This window comes from Sus scrofa, chromosome 4, assembly GCF_054392235.1.
Source record: "Sus scrofa isolate SSC_HxYL_T2T_F1_AM1 chromosome 4, Sscrofa_HxYL_maternal_Yorkshire_Landrace_v2.0, whole genome shotgun sequence".
Lineage (NCBI taxonomy): Eukaryota > Metazoa > Chordata > Mammalia > Artiodactyla > Suidae > Sus > Sus scrofa.
Genome location: NC_139386.1, coordinates 72,566,924 through 72,584,071, shown reverse-complemented (window position 1 = coordinate 72,584,071; position 17,148 = coordinate 72,566,924). Strand labels below are relative to the sequence as shown.

Sequence of the window (17,148 nt, the reverse complement as noted above, 5' to 3'; positions counted from 1 at the left end):
TAGGGTGCCAGAGACAGATCTGTGTTGGAGATTAATTACCCAGACAAGAAGTTAAGTAGTGACTAATAGCAATTATAGAATAAAGAAAAAGATTATAATAAATAAGCTATTTCTTTCACCTGTCTCTGAATCTTCCTTTAAATTTTCATTTTGAAATAACTATAGATTCACATGCAGTTGAAAGAAGCAACACATAAAGATCCCATATGCTTTTCACCCAATTTCCCCCAATACTAACGTAGTCTTGCACAAGTATAATGTAACAGCACAACCAGGAAACTGACAATCCATCCACCTTACTCAGATTTCACCATCTTTACATGCACTTGTGTGTGTGCACTGAGTTCTATGAAACATTACCACATATGCAGATTATGTGATCCCCATCACAGCCTAGATACAGAGCATCTCCATCACAAGGATGCCCTGGGTACCCTTTTAGAGACATAACCACCTCCCTTCCTCCCTCCTCAGGCCCTGACAACTGCCAATCTATTCCCCATATCTATAATTTTGTACAACTCAAGCTAGAAACATTTCAGATATTTGGTTTCTTTTCCCCACTCAGCATTACTCTCTAAAGATTCATCCAGGTTGTGCTGGGTACCAGTAGTTCCTTTCTTTTTATTACTGAACAGTATTCCATGTTGTGGACAGACCACAGTTTGTTTAACCACTAGAAGGACATTTTGGTTGATTCCACAATTTGTTTGACCGCTCAAGGGGCTACTGTGAATCAAGGGCTATGAACAATTATGTACAGGTTTCTGCATGAACAAAAGTTTTCATTTCTCTGGAATAAATACTGAAGAGTGCCATGTAGCATACGACTTGGTTAATTATGTGAAAAACTGACACACTGTTTCAAGGGTGCTGCACCATTTTACATGCCCACCAGAAAGGTGTAAGTTTCTCTACATCCTCAACATCATTTGGTCTTACCACTATTTTTTATTTTAGCCATTCTGGTGTTGAGCTTTCATTGTGATTTTAATTTGCATTTCTCTAATGGCTAATGATGTTGAACATCTTTTCACGCACTGATTTGCCATCTGTATATCCTCTTTGGTGAAATGTCTGTTCAAATCTTTTGTCTGTTTTCTAATTAGATTTTTTTTTTTTTTACTGTTGAGTTTTGAAAATTCTTTATATATTATAAACATAAGTCCTTTGTCAGATACGTGGTTTGCAAATATGTTCTCCGAGCTGGTTGCTTGTCTTTTCATTTTCTTAAGGGTTTTTCACAGAGAAAAAGGTTTTAATTTAAGATGGTCCAACTTATCACTCTTTGCTTTTACACTCATGCTTTTTGCGTAAAACATAAGAACTCTGATTAGGCATAGACCTCTGAGATTTTATCCTAAGTTTCTCCCTAAAAGTGTTGGTTTTGTATTTAAACCTGTAATCCATTGAGTTAATTTTTGCATAAAATATGATACTTAAGTTGAGGGGTTTTTTTCCTCTTATGCCTGTTCACTGGCTCCAGCACCAGTTATTGAAAATGCAATCTTTTCTCTTTGAATTTTTTTTACCTTAGTCAAAAATAAGTTGGGCATGTTTGTGTGGGTCTACTTCTGGTTTCTCTATCCTGTTCCATTGCTCTGTGTATCTCATCAGTACCACACTGTTTCAATTACTGAAGCTATAGAACAGGACTTAACATCGGATAAAATGATTCCTATTTTATTTTTCTTTTCCAAATTTGTTGTAGTAGATAAAATGATTCCTGTTTCATTCTTCTTTTCCAAATTTGTTGTAGCTCTTCTAGGTCCTGCACATTTTAATAGAAATTTTGGAGTTCCCGTCGTGGCGCAGTGGTTAACGAATCCGACTAGGAACCATGAGGTTGCGGGTTCGGTCCCTGCCCTTGCTCAGTGGGTTGACATCCGGCGTTGCCGTGAGCTGTGGTGTAGGTTGCAGACGCGGCTCGGATCCCGAGTTGCTGTGGCTCTGGCGTAGGCCGGTGGCTACAGCGCCAATTCGACCCCTAGCCTGGGAACCTCCATATGCCGCGGGAGCGGCCCAAGAAATAGCAACAACAACAACAACAACAACAACAACAAATTAAAAAAAAAAAAAGAAAAGAAAGAAATTTTATAATAAACTTGTCTACAGTCAACAAAAATATCTTTCTGGGATTTGACAGGAATTGCATTAAACCCATTGATAATTGGGGAGAATTGACATCATTAGTATGTTGAATTTCCACTCCACAAACACAGGTCTTTCTATTTATTTAAATATTTGACTTCTTTCATCAACAACTGTAATTCTCAGGACACAGTTCCTGAACATGTTTTGTTACATTTATACCTAAGTATTTCATTTTCTTTGAAGCAACTGTAAATGGTATTGGGGGTTTTTTGGTTTAGTTTTGGTTTTGGCCACATCTTAGGCATGTGGAAGTTCCCGGGACATGGATCAAACTCATGATGCAGTTGCAACCTGTGCCACAGCCATGGCAACACTAGATCCTTAACCCACTGCGCCACATGGGAACGCCAATTGTATTGGCGTTTTTAATTTCTGTTTCCACGTGTTCACTGGAGTACACAGAGATGTGATTGATTTGGGCATGTTTATCTTATATCCTGTGATCTTGCTGAACTCACTTATTAAATGTCTAAGTTTTTTTGCAGATTCCTTGGGATTTTTCTATGTAGACAATTGTGTCATCTGTAAAGAGGGACAGTTTTATGTCTTCATTTCCAACAAGTGTAGCTTTTATTTCACTTTCTTGCTTTACTGCATTGCTAGAAATTCTATGTTAAATAAGAGTGGTGAGAACAGACATCTTTGCCTTGTTCCTGATCTTACAGAGAAAGCATTCAGTCCTCCATATTAACTGTGATGTTAGCTGTAGCATTTTTGTAGATGCTCTTTGTCAAGTATGTTGTCTTTTTAAAACATTATAATATGGAAGTTCCCAGGCCAGGGGTCGAGCCACAGCCACTGTAGAAGCAACGCCGAGTAGTTATGTCGTGAGCCACAAATGAGCCAGAAAGACAAAGACAAATACCATATGATATCACTTATAATGGGAATCTAATATCCAGCACAAATGAACATCTCCTCAGAAAAGAAAATCCTGGACTTGGAGAAGAGACTTGTGGCTGCCTGATGGGAGGGGGAGGGAGTGGGAGGGATCGCGAGCTTGGGCTTATCAGACACAATTTAGAATAGATTTACAAGGAGATCCTGCTGAATAGCATTGAGAACTTTGTCTAGATACTCATGTTGCAACAGAACAAAGGGTGGGGGAAAAAAATGTAATTGTAATGTATACATGTAAGGATAACCTGATCCCCTTGCTGTACAGTGGGAAAATAAAAAAATTAAAAAAAAAAGATAAAACATTATAATAACATAGTAGTTTTCTTACTCCCTGATATTTATACTTAGATAATTTACTGGAGTTAGATGATTTTTATATCAAAGGATAAATCAATCTTTTCAATTTCCATTATATTTCTGTTAAAGCACCCATGCAGTTACTATAATTTCCATTTATCAGATAAACTTTTTAAAAATAGACTCCAAGAGGTAAATTAACTTGCCCAATTTACATGCAAATTAGAGTCAGACTAACATTTACCGTAAACCTAATATTGATAATGTGCCAGGCACTATAAGTGCTTTACATGCATTATGCCATTTAATGCTCAGAAAAGCCTGACGAGGCAGATACTACCATCATCTCCAGCTTACAGATGATGAATACCAAGCCTTAGAGAGGCTGTGTAACTGACCAAGGTCACACTGTCAGGAACTAGCAGCAAGTGATTTGGATGCAGACATAGATTTTGCTTTTGAAAACCACCGGGGCCACCTCCTGTTGCAGGTTTGGGGGATACGAAGCTGGATGCAAGACAATCCTCCCCTAAAGGAACTCACAGTAGGGCAGGGGAAACAGATCAGCATATTTGAAGCTTGGCTCCTGAAGAAGCCATAGCCTCAGTTGTGAGATATCTTGACAATGTTAAAGGAGCTTAATAATATTTGTTGACTGAATGGACAAAAGGAAGAAAGAAAAGGAGAAAAGGAGGGAGGGAAGGAAGGAAGGATGGGAGGGAGGGGGAAAGGAAGGAAGGAAGAAAGCCATCATTCTGGTTTCTTGACAGATCTAACAGTGGTCATATTTGATAGAGAAGGTAGTTATTTCTAGTCGAAAGTACTTTTCACCTCTAGCAGTAGAAAGAGTTCCTTAAACCTAAATTTCTACCTGCCTCTAGCCAGCCTGGTCAGTTTGCAAAATTATGCTGGGTACCAATCACTGAAAACTATCAACTATAAGAAAGAGACTGAAACATCATGGAATATCAGAACCCAAAAGTGGCAGGAGCTGGTCATCCAGAAAGAGGAGCAAATTCTTCACACACACACCTCCACGGAATAGTCAGGCTCAGCCACAACTGCTGCCCAAGGCAGGCTCTGCCGTCCACGTAACTTTGACCTCAGTGTCCCCCAAACTCCCGCCATCTCACAAGACCACCAACACCAAGCTCACTGCTCCTCCTTCAGAATCTCACCGAAGATGAGGGTTCCTGCAGGACAGTGACTCCAGGAGACATTGTGGGGGATGCTCTCCCCTCCCTACCTTGTTCTCTCTCCCCTTGCAGCCCCTAATTATCCCTCTTCTTCCACTCTTATTCCTGTTTTTCCTCCAAGATAGGCCATGATCATTGGGAATTATTCATTCCCAAAGAGGAAAAAAGAGAAATACTAGTTAACATTGAGAATATATTGGGCAACAAGACCTAGTCTAAACACTTTATGTATTTTACAGCGTTGTCATTTCAACAAATTTATGAGTTATTACAGCTTCCCCTTCACTCCAAACACAGACACACACACACACACACACACACTCATTGGTTCGAGCCCACCGTCTCTCGCCTGGATCACTATAGTCACCTTCTTGATGGTTTTCCTGCCTCCACTCCTTAACCCTCTGCACTCTGTTCTCCATCTTGCCCCCAGGAGGGTTTTGACAAAATACGGATTGTCTGACCATTGCTTTCCCTTAATTAAAAATTTTCAGTGTCTTCCCCTGGTCTTTAAGAGGAGGTACACACCCCCTAGCAGACAGGCAGGACTATCTTGACCTTGCCGCTGCCTCCCTGCCCAGGCTCCTGTCCCAACATGGACCCTTCACTGTAGACACACACTTCTTACTCCGGCAGCAAAGAACCTTCATCTGAAGTCTCCTCTGAAGTCCCATAACAGCTTCTGTGTGCCTCTACTACGCTACAAAATCATCGTAGTCTGTGCACAATCATCTCCCCATCTAATCTGGTAACAGAGGGTAACACCATGTCCTAATCATCTCTAGATCCTTAGTGCCCAGCATAATAGTATGCAGGTACTGCAGTAAGTTTCCAATCAGTATTTGCACAATAGAATGAAAAGGAGAGAATGAAATGCTCATCTGCCCCAAATTCTCCAACTTTTCAAGTGAATTAATGCAAAGCTCCCATAAGCCCCAGATCCTTACCTATAACCAATGAGTGCTGGAACTGACATCTTTGCCTAATATATCCTGATATAAAAATAACCTGACATAAAGCACAAAGTGTTCTGGGATCCACTTATTAAAGTCCTGGTCCATTGAGAATGTTGGGAGGGCGGCTTGGGGGGTCCACAGAACTTAAGAACCTTCCCTTAGAGGTCAATGCACAGAGAATTCCCCCCCAGCTGAGCCAATGAGAGACAACTTTATAAAGAACAGACAACTATTTAGCCACATAAAAGAAAATCTTCCTACCGGTAGTAACGCTATTAACATCTTAGCAGCTTTTCCATTATGAATCTGACATTGCTTTCTTCTTCAAAGCCCAATCTGAGTGCTCTGATTTTTTTAAATGAAATAATAAAGCCATCAACAGACAATAAAAGCTATACAATATTTATAATCAAGTGTCTCTGGAGTATATTTTGTGTTGAAGAAAAGATTGAGTTACTAGGCCTTCTCTTTTAAATCCCTTAAAACCCTTGGCTTTAGAATGAGAGACTCAAACTCTTCTCTTGGGTCTTAATTTTTATGTGGCTTCTTATTACTTTTTTATCCCCCTCTAACACTCTAAATCTCCTCAGCACAGCTTCGGCTCCTTCCACAGCTGAACTGGCAGCCAGCTGATCTTTTTATTGGTGGGTAATGGATTTAGTTTGATTGCTGACAAGGGAACAATGAGAGGATAAACAATTCCATTTGTGGCCATGAAATTCCCCATCTGTTGAGTGCGTTCAGGCCCAGGGAGCGCTGGCCAGAGACAGAGGGAGCCGGCCACAGCCCGATGTTAATGACATCCGTCACACAGGCTGAACATGTGGCTTCATAAATCAAGAGCTAATAGCAACTCTGGTTGCTCTTGTCATTAACTCAACAGCCGTTTAAATACCCAAGAATGTACCATAACGTTGAGCCTAAAGACCTGATTTGCAATTCTGACCTCACCCCAGAAACCAGGGGTAGTAAGGAAAGCCAGAAATCATTTTCCTAAAAAAAAAAAAAAAAAAAATTCAGGTGCACACTCAAATATTTGCAAATGAAATATATGCTATCTGGAATGGGTTTCAAAATAAAATGAGATGGGGGAGTGGGTGGAGATATAGGTAGGAAAAAAAAGACTGGCCACGAGTTGATCATTGGTAAAGCTGAGTGATTCATTATACTATATTCTTCACTTTTATATTTGTTTAAAATTATTTAAAACATTGAATGTTAAATGATTCCAAAGTTAAAAGTTAAGAAAAATTAGTTAAAAAGTTAACATTAAAAAAATACTTAAGGAGAAGTTCCCATAGTGGCTCAGTGGTTAATGAACCCGACTAGTTACCATGAGGTTGCAGGTTCAATCCCTGGCCTCGTTCAGTGGGTTAAGGATCCAGCATTGCCCTGAGCTTGGTGTAGGTCGCAGATGAGGCTCAGATCCTGCGTTGCTGTGGCTGTGGTGTAGGCCAGCAGCTATAGCTCCGATTGGAGCCATAGCCTGGGAACCTTCATATGCCATGGGTGGGGCCCTAAAAAACAAACAAAAAACCTTAAAAGATAACTGGAAAATGGAAGCTTCCATCATTTAGCATAAGGATTTTTGCCTAATTTTACCTTTCCTTGAAGAAAAAGAAAAAAAAAATCATGTTCGCAAAACAGCTGGAGTATTTGATAAGGCAAATTCGCCTTCAAACAGGAAAGCAACACATCCAGCGGGAGAAGGCCAGGCCACACCTCCCACAGCCCAAGCCCCAAGGCCGGGAGACCACTGTACTTGCGAATCCCCAAGGCCCCCTACCCTCTTTATTTTCCACTGCAGTGAGTTACCAATTGATGCTGAGTTTTGTGGCATCTTCATGATGTTCAGTCTTAGGTGCTTTAATTTGAGGGCAGTTATCCAAGAAACAGAAGATGAATGAACAATAGGAAGGGAAACTACCAAAGGAAAGTGACAGTGCCTTGTGCAAAGGACCTGTTCGGTTCATTTCTATTAATTAAATCCTCTTAATGCCACCCAGGGCACACTGCCTCAAGTTCAGCTGGATTCCTCCGAGGGAGCTCTAGGGATGTCTCTAATAATCCTGATATTGTTGGAAGACCTGAAGGGGATAAAGAGAAAAATCCATGCACTTATCAGCCTCCTCAGCCCTGAATCATAGACAAAGAGAATGTTGCTCTAATTTTCTGAAGATAAAATCATTGAGTACCTACTCTATGCCCTATCCTATGCTGGGCTCTGGGGCTACCAGACTGAACAGGGCACAGGGCCTTTGGGGGGCAGGCAGGCAGATAAACAAACACCACTACTCAGTGTAGTGTTACACAGGAGTTCAGGCGCCTGACCTGCCTTGGGAATGTTCCAGCAGAAGTGATGCTGAAACTGAGAATGTCAAGTGCCAAGTCCAAGAGTCAGTGGAGGGGTCCGACAGCTGGAGAACCTCTAGAACTGCACTGTCTGTTACGGTGGCCACTGAACCCTTGAAATGTGACTAGTCCAAATTGAAATGTGCTGTACTGTAACCAGAAACACCAGATTTTGAAGACTTGGCATTTAAAAAAGCCAGTATCTCATGATGATTTTTATATTATTTATCTATTAATATATATTTTTAGATCTATTAGGTTAAATAAAATGTATTATTAAAAGTTAATTTCACTTATTTCTTTGAACTTTTTAAGTGTGACTACTACAACATTTTTTTTTAAACTTAAAATGAGCTTTATTGTTTAGCACAGTCTTAGATTTACAGAAAAATTGTGAAGATAGTATAAAGGGTTCTTACATGCTCTATACCCAGTTTCTATTATTAACATCTTATATTAATAAATTTCTACAATTAATGAAGCACTACTGATACACTGTTATTGACTAACATCCATACTTTATTAAGATTTCCTTAATTTTTACCTAGTGTTGTTCTGTTCTAGGAGACCATCCAAGGTATCACATTATATTTAGTCACCGTATCCTCTTAAGATCCTCTTAGCTTTGAGTTTCTCAGACTTCCTTTGCTTTTGATGACTCTTTTTTTGTTGTTTGTTTTTTTGCCTTTTCTAGGGCTGCTCCCCCAGTTTATGGAGGTTCCCAGGCTAGGGGTCTAATTGGAGCTGTAGCCACTGGTCTACACCAGAGCCACAGCAACACCAGAACCGAGCTGTGTCTAAGACCTACACCATAGCTCAAGACAACGCCGGATCTTTAATCCCCTGAACAAGGCCAGGGATCGAACATACAACCTCATGGTTCCTAGTCGGATTTGTTAACCACTGAGCCACGACAAGAACTTCCATGTCAACCTTATCACTTTTAAGGAGTAATGCTCAGGTATTTTGTAGAATGTCCTTCAGTTGGGATTTGTCTGATGTTTTTCTCATGATTAGACTCAGGTTATAGTACTACAACATTTTTGTTGTTGTTTTGGCTATACCCATGGCATGAAGATGTTCCAGGGCCAAGGATCGAACCTACATCATGGCAGCAACCGGAGCCACAGCACTGGCAACATCTGATCCCTAACCAACTGAGCCACCAGGGAACTCCCTACAACAATTTAGATACATGGCCAGCATTTTAATTCTATGGGATGGTGCTGCTTCAGTGGTTCAGCAGGAGCTGGGGGGGCGGTAAGGAAATGAGAGAGTATAGAGGCTCTTGGTGTCAGCAGAAAAGGGGCAAGAGTCACTTAACATCTCCCCTTGAATATCAAACTTCAAAAGGCCAAAACAGCCCCGAACCACAGTGTGTGCTGTAATCGCCACCCTGATTCTCCAGGACCAAAATACTCCTTCTCCAGCTGCCGAGTGCTGGTGACTGACAGCTCACAGCTGAGTTGCCCCTCGCACCCTCCCCGAGCCTGCCCTCCACTGAGGAGGACCCCTCACCCGAGATCACACCCCTTCCCAAGGTGGTCTCCAGCCAGAGCCAGTCAAGTCAGAGGTCCATTACGAGGCCTGACCAATCACCTTACCCCAATGTGGATAACTCTGGTGGTTCCTTCTTGGGACCACATGGCAGCTCAGCAACTTCCTCTGTCCCATCTCACTTCCTTCACTTCCACCCCAGGTGTTGATCCTGTGAGCACTGGCTGGCAAACTTCCTGCATGCAAATCTCACTTGCGTCAGCTTCCTGGGAGCCTGACCTACAACACCCCAACCCTATCCCCTGGGCAAATCGCTTCCTCTTTCACTCTTCCCCTGGTACCATCCTTAACTCCTCTCGTTCTCTCACACCCACAGCCTACTGGTCAGAGATCCTATTGATTTTAAATTATATCCAGAATTTGACCAGTCCTCACTACCCGTTCTATCAAGCCTCCGTCATCTGTCACCTGTAGCACTTCGATGGCCTCCTCCCTCTTCTCCCTGCTCCTGCCCTTGCCACCCTCAGTGCCTCTCAATAGAGTAACCAGAATGAGGGTCTCAAGTCAGGTCACAGGACAGCTTGGCTCAAACCCATCAATGACTTCCCCATCCCACTCAGAGTAAAAGCTAAATCCTTGCTATGATCCAGTGTGCCTAAGACAATCCCAATTAATACCTAAGGTCCCAGCATAATTTTTTTTTTTTTGTCTTTTTATCTTTTTAGGGCCGCACCCGGGGCATATGGAGGTTCCCAGGCTAGGGGTCTAATCGGAGCTGTAGCCACCGGCCTACACCAGGGCCACAGCAATGCAGGATCCGAGCCACGTCTGCGACCTACACCACAGCTCACGGCAATGCTGGATCCTTAACCCACTGAACAAGCCCAGGGAAGGAACCCGCATGCTCATGGTTCCTAGTCGGATTCATTTCTGCTGCACCAATAACGGGAACTCCCCAGCATAATTTTATTAGCAATTGCTTCCACTTTCAAGAGTAGCCTAGTTTGGATTATAAATTACATAGTACCCACCTGTAGCCCTTCATGAAGTAGCCTCCTGCTACCTTTTAGACCTTATCCTCCTCTTATTCACTCTATTCCAGTGACTCCAGAATAGTCAGCAAATAAGTAGACAAACTCCTGCCTCAGGGCATCTGAACTTGCTGTTCCCTCACCTGAGATGTTCTTCCCCCAGTTATTTGTAGCTGACCTTCCTCATGTCCCTCAGGCTTTATTCAAGGTCACCTGTTTGATGAGGTCTTCCCTGGCCACCCCATTTAAAATGTCAGCAAGATGGATGCAACTAGAGATTCTCATACTGAGTGAAGTCAGAAAGAGAAAGACAAATACCACATGATTTCACTTATATCTGGAATCTAATATAAGACACAAATGAACCTTTCCATAGAAAAGAAAATCATGGACTTGGAGAATAGACTTGTGGTTGCCAAGGGGGAGAGGGAGCAAGTGGGGTGGTTGGGGAGCTTGAGGTTAACAGATACAAACTATTGCCTTTGGAATGGATTAGCAATGAGATCCTGCTATGTTGCACTGGGAACTATGTCTAGTCACTTATGATGGAGCATGATAACACACGAAAACAGAATATGTACATGTATGTGTAACTGGGTCACCAGGCTGTACAGTAGAAAAAAAACTGTATTGGGGAAATAACTACTAAAAAATAATAATAATAATAATAAATGTCAACTCTCTACCCAAACCCTTCCTTTCTTCCTTACTATATTTTTTTCTCCTTTTTTAACCTTATCACTATCTAACACATTGTATATTTTACTTATATATTCTGGTGTCTTAGTCCACTGGGGCTGCTCTATACCACAAACTGGGCAGCCTTTAAAGAACAGAAGTTCACTCCTGACAGTTCTGGAGACTGGGAAGGCCAAGATCAAGGCACCAGCAAGGTCACATTCAGGTGAAAGCCCCCTTCCTCTTCATAGTTGGTGCCTTCTCGCTGTGCTCCCTTGGTGGAAGGGGCAAAGAAGCTCTGCAGGGTCCCTTGTACAAGGACACTAACCCCATTCCTGAGGGCTCCAGCCTTTGACCTAAGAATCTCCTAAAGGCCCCCCTGCTTTATACCATCACAATGGGCATTAGGATTTCAATGTATGAATTTTGGCAGGACACAAACTTTCAGACCAAAGCATCTGGTTCTCATCTGTCTCCCTCAGCAGGATATAAGCACCACAGGTTTACACTTCATCATCCCCGGTACTTAATGCATAGTAGGTGTTCAATAAATATTTGTTGAAAAAAGAATGAATGAGTGAAACATCGATGAACTTCAAAAATATTATGCTAGGGTATTCCTGTTGTGACTCAGCGGGTTATGAACCTGACTAGTATCCATGGAGAGGTGGGTTCGATCTCTGGTCTCGCTCAGTAGGTTAAGGATCCGGCATTGCTGTGAGTTGTGGGATAGGTCACAGACGAGGCTGGGATCCTGCATTGCTGTGGCTATGGTGTAGGCCTGCAGCTACAGCTCTGATTTGACCCCTAGCCTGGGAACCTCCATATGCCATGAGTACAGCCCCAAAAAACCCACAACAAAGTTCTGTCATTTTCCAATGGTTTTCTTCCAAATAAATGTGACAGGATAGATTCCTCTTCCTTCCTCAACTTTTCCCTGGAGGATAAACTGTTGTGGCGACTAAGTGCACAGGCTTGCCTGTCCCTGGCTACGATTCCGATCCTGGCTAAGCATCTTAATAGCTACAAAACATTAGACCTGTGGTTCTCAACCAGGGGTGTTTGCCCACTGAGTGATGTCTGGTCATGTCTGGAGACAAGCTTGGTTGTTCTGAGGGAATGCTACAGGCAAGGGCCAGGGATGATGCTAAACATTCTCTAACACACAGGACAGTCCCCACAACAAAGAATTATCTGGTCCCAGATGTTAAGAGCACTGCAGTGGAGAAACTGCTTTCAACCAGTCTCTGAGCTATTGGGGGCCTCGATTTTCTCATCTGTAAAGTGGGGGATATTAGTACTGGCCTACTTGTAAGGCTGTGAAGGTTAAACAAAACAATGAGCAAAGGGCTCAGAGCACAGCACTTGGCACACAGTGCTAATTTTTAAGTATTTCAAGTTAAGCCTGTACCTGATTATCTTGATTATTGCAGAACCTAACAAGACCAGGTGAAATGTGTCTTCTTCCCCTACTCAAGCCCTCCGTGCATGCTTCTAACATGAGAGCATCACAAGGAGACAGAACATGTTAGTTCTGAGGCCAGAAAACCTTCTCCAATAGGCTTGCCTGACTTACAAATAAAAATACAGGATGCCCAGTTAGACCTGAATTTCAGTGCTTGAATAATTTCAGTAAACAAATAAGTTTTAGTGTTGTGTTTGGGACATACTTACACTAGTAAAACCATTTGATATTTCTCTTAAATTAAAACTTAACAGAGTAGCCTATATTTTATCTCACCATCTACAATCACAAGAACCTGTGCTCAGATAAGGAAAGTCTTTTTCCTCCACAAAGAGCATCCCTATGCCTAAATTAGAGACAGAAACCACATTGCTTTCACTCTGCTCTCTTTCTCACTGAAATGAGAATGCTATACCTACTGAAATTACAAATATATCCCTAACTTCGCAAAACAAGGCACTGAAGATGAAGGTGTTGGGAAGGGGGGTGGGGGGAGTCCAGGTTTTAGAGTCATGACTGACCTAGGTTAGGGACTCTCTTCCATAAAATGGTATAAAAAGCCTGATACATAATATGTGATCGACAGCAATACAATCTGCCTCATATCTGGCTCATGATGGGGTTCGATAAATGTGGAGTGAATGGATGAAGGCAGTGTGTGGCACAAGCCAGGAGGCCAGAGGCCACCGCTCATGTGGAGGAGCTGCTCCATTTCTGTGCAGCCTCTAAACCTGCATCCCTCTGGTGCTTTTAAAGCCACATACTCCCAGGAATCACTCCAGACTTCTGGAGTCAGAAAGAACAGGACTGGGGCCCAGGCATGAGGACATTTATCAAGCTGCTTAGCAGGTCGGGGTTAAGGATCAGGCATCCTAACCTTGGAGTAGGACTCTGTCAGGAACCCTCTTCTTTCTCTTCATTTTCATCAGAGGTTTTCAGACCTTAGCGAGATCAGAAGTCAGGAGATCTTCTAAAACATGCATCACTGGGCTCTATCTCAGAGCTCCTAAGTTAGCAGGTAGGGTGAGCCTAAGAATCTGCACATCTAACAAGTTTCCAGGTGATGCTGACGCTGCCGTCTGGGGGCAACCTTAGAGCCACTTCGCTCCACCCAAATCCCAGCTGCATATTATAATCACCAGAGGGTGTTTATAAATACCTAAGTCTGGGCCCTAGAGACATTAACTAGCCTGGCAGAGAACCTGAGCTCTCCTAATTCTAACGCATCCAGGTCAGGAACATCTGCTCTCCTTGAGCAAAGGATCTGCTCAAACCCCAAAGTGTGTCCTGGGCTTCTCAGGAGCTCCTCAGAAACTCAGTCTCTCAGGCCCCACCCCTGACCTGTGGAATCAGAATCCGCATTTTAACAAGACCCTTGGAGAACCCATCACAGTCAAGTCTGAGAAGCACTGCTTAGGCTCCAGCCTAAATAGAACGTCGTCAGAGAGGGCGTCTTCCAGCACCTCTGCCAGGGCGGGTCTCCAGGGCCCCAGGTTGGAGAGAGAAACACAGTGGTAGCACCACTGAGCCCCTCCCATAGCCAGGCAGGCAGGTGGCTACACATACAAGACAGAAAGCTTTCCACTGACATTGACTGACTGCCCTCTGAGGAAGTGTAGAAGCAAAAATTTTAAAAGAGAAGTGGGAAGAATGTGTATATGTGTGTGACTAGGTCACTGTGTCATACAGCAGAAATTGACAGAACATTGCAAATCAACTATACTAAAAATAATTTTTAAAAGAAAAAATAAAATAGAAGTGGGCATCCATGCACCAGCAGTGCAGAACTCTCAGGAGTAACCTCCCATGACCTGGAAGAGGACTCCAAGAGTAGGACAGACTCTGCCCGTCACCAGGACGGGGTCAAGGGGACAGTGCCTGGTGTCAGAGGTAGGCTGTATACTTACAGACATAGAATACTAATCTGGGAGCTCGTCTTGCGGCTCAGTGGTTAACGAATCCGACTAGGAACCATGAGGTTGTGGGTTTGATCCCTGGCCTTGCTCAGTGGGTTAAGGATCCGGCGTTGCCATGGCTGTGGTGTAGGTTGCAGACATGGCTCAGATCTGGCATTGCTGTGGCTGTGCCGTAGGCCAGCAGCTATAGCTCCGATTCAACCCCTAGCCTGGGAACCTCCATATGCCCCAGGTGTGGCCCTAAAAAGGCAAAAAAAGGCAAAAAAAAATTAAGCATGCATATGTTATGACCCACATTCCCACTTCTAGAAGATATATAGAAGATATATAGTTAGATATAAGGATGTTCTTTGCAGCATTGTTTCTAATTTTAAAAAATGGATATAAGCTATGGCTCAATCAAGAAAGGAGTGGGGAGTTCCCGTCGTGGCGCAGTGGTTAAAGAATTCGACTAGGAACCATGGGGTTTCGGGTTCGATCCCTGGCCTTGCTCAGTGGGTTAAGGATCCAGCGTTGCCATGAGATGTGGTGTAGGTCGCAGACGCGGCTCGGATCCTACATTGCTGTGGCCCTGGTGTAGGCTGGTGGTTGCAGCTTCGATTCGACCTCTGGCCTGGGAACCTCCATGTGCCGCAGGAGCAGCCCTAGAAAAGGCAAAAAGACAAAAAAAAGAAAAGAGTGGATAAATTCTTATAACACAGTAGCCTCCTGCACACTTAAAGGATGGGAACTATATATGTTCCCCATAAATAAGTGCATGCATGCATATATGTGTATTATAGTTCCATTTCTATTTTTAAAAAACTATACACACACACACACACACACACATGAAAAAAATGCACCCACTAGTCTGTAAACAATAATTGCTTTTAGGAACTGAGACCTGAATGGAGGGAGCGGATTTCAATTTTTCTTTAATTTCTGAATGTGTAACAATAAGCAGGTATTTTTTTATTATTTAAAATATATTTCAAACAGGGAAGTTATTTAAGAATTGTTTTTCTCTGCATGTGTTTCCTTATATAAGCTCATTTATTTCTATGTTTCAGGTATAATCCTTAGATATAGTACAATATACTCTAATTGATTAAATTGGGCTTTCTTAGAAAAAAATCCAGCCTGGACCTCCTGATATTAAATCCAAGTAATCCTGATTGGCTTCTGGATGTCCCAGAGGGTTCTTAATTTCAATTTAGTATCAAGTCCTTGAAACCATATCTACGTCTTTTAGCCCCTGCTCTTTAATATTACCTCTTATTAAGCATTTGTTAACCAAATCCCCAGATTTCTTTTTCATAAATTACTGCTTAATCAGATCAACCCAATTCCATAATTAATTTTTAATGTAAAGGGAGATATTTTCATTCAGTTTTGTTAAATTTCTTGCAGATTTTATTACCTAGAGTCTGTTAACATGTCTTCAACATAATTTTTTTTTTTTTTTTTTTTGTCTTTTTGTCTTTTTAGAAAAGGGCCATACCTGAGGCATATGGAGGTTCTCAGGCTAGGGGTCTAATCGGAGCTCTAGCCACCAGCCTATGCCACAATCACAACACCACCAGATCCAAGCCGTGTCTGCGACCTACACCACAGCTCATGGCAAGGCCGGATCCTTAACCCACTGAGAGAGGCCAGGGATCAAACCCGCAACCTCACGGTTCCTAGTTGGATTTGTTAACCAGTGAGCCACGATGGGAACTCCATCTTCAACATAATTTTGGATCTTGCTTTCTACTGTACTAGGTGCTCCTCTAAACTTTATAGCATCCAAAAAGTGAATCACTGTGGAGGTTACAAAATCTATAGACAGGCCTTTTAGACAGTACTCTTTTTAGCTGAAAATGACCAAAATCTACTTAAGTTTAAGCAAAAAGGAAATCTATCAGATGGAGACAGAGCTATCTTATTGACCATGAGACAGGAAGGCCACAGGGCCAAGAGACAAGACAGAAAATGGGAAACCCTTAAGTGGGGGCAATCCTCCCCCTCCCCACCTTTTATGCTCTGTCTGAATCTCTCCACACCCACCCCTCACCCTCCCAATACTCCCTACACCCCCCAACCTCCCATGCCTCCCACTGGCCCCTCCCTGAGTGCACACAGAACCACAGACCCACCAAGTACAGGTCAATGTAAAAGGACTTGCTCTCCTCCCCTAACTAAAACTCTTGACCTTGGGTTTGCATCCGAGCCTCAGGCCCCTTCCAGAGTAGCATTCCACTTGTGTCCCTGGCTTCCCATTAGCTCCACCCCCACTGGTTCTGAGAACCTCCTCAGATATTGAAAGTCAATACCTTCCCTCTGGTCCCAGGCCAAGGTCCAACTTCTGTTTCCCGGAGGCAGAAGCCTGGGTTATGCGTTGTCCTGGTTCAATAAAACGTGCCCAAGGGGACAAATTCAAGTAGAACAGACATGGCTCCCCAGAGCCATACTCTGTGGCTGTGCTGCTCTCAGGGACGTGCAGGTAATGCTGACAACCACGGGATGAGTAAATGCCCCAGGTTTGTCTAAAACAGAAATATCAGAGGTCACCAGATCCAAGTTTAAGAGATTATGGCTCAGGTCCCCCCCAGGTTCAAAGTAGGGGGGATGCTTTGGAGATGAAGAATGGAGTACAATTTAGTGGTTAAGTACACTGGCTTTGGAGTCAGGTTAGGGACTAAATTCTGATTCTGCCATGAACTAGGTATTTTAATCTTGGGC

The 17,148-nt window shown here is 42.9% G+C and overlaps 1 long non-coding RNA gene across 3 annotated transcripts in view; it reads right to left on the bottom strand.

Annotated features, from left to right (window-relative positions):
* LOC106510064 (uncharacterized) overlaps positions 1-17,148 on the bottom strand; it is a 119,009-nt gene that overhangs the window by 40,350 nt on the left and 61,511 nt on the right. The window lies entirely within an intron of this gene.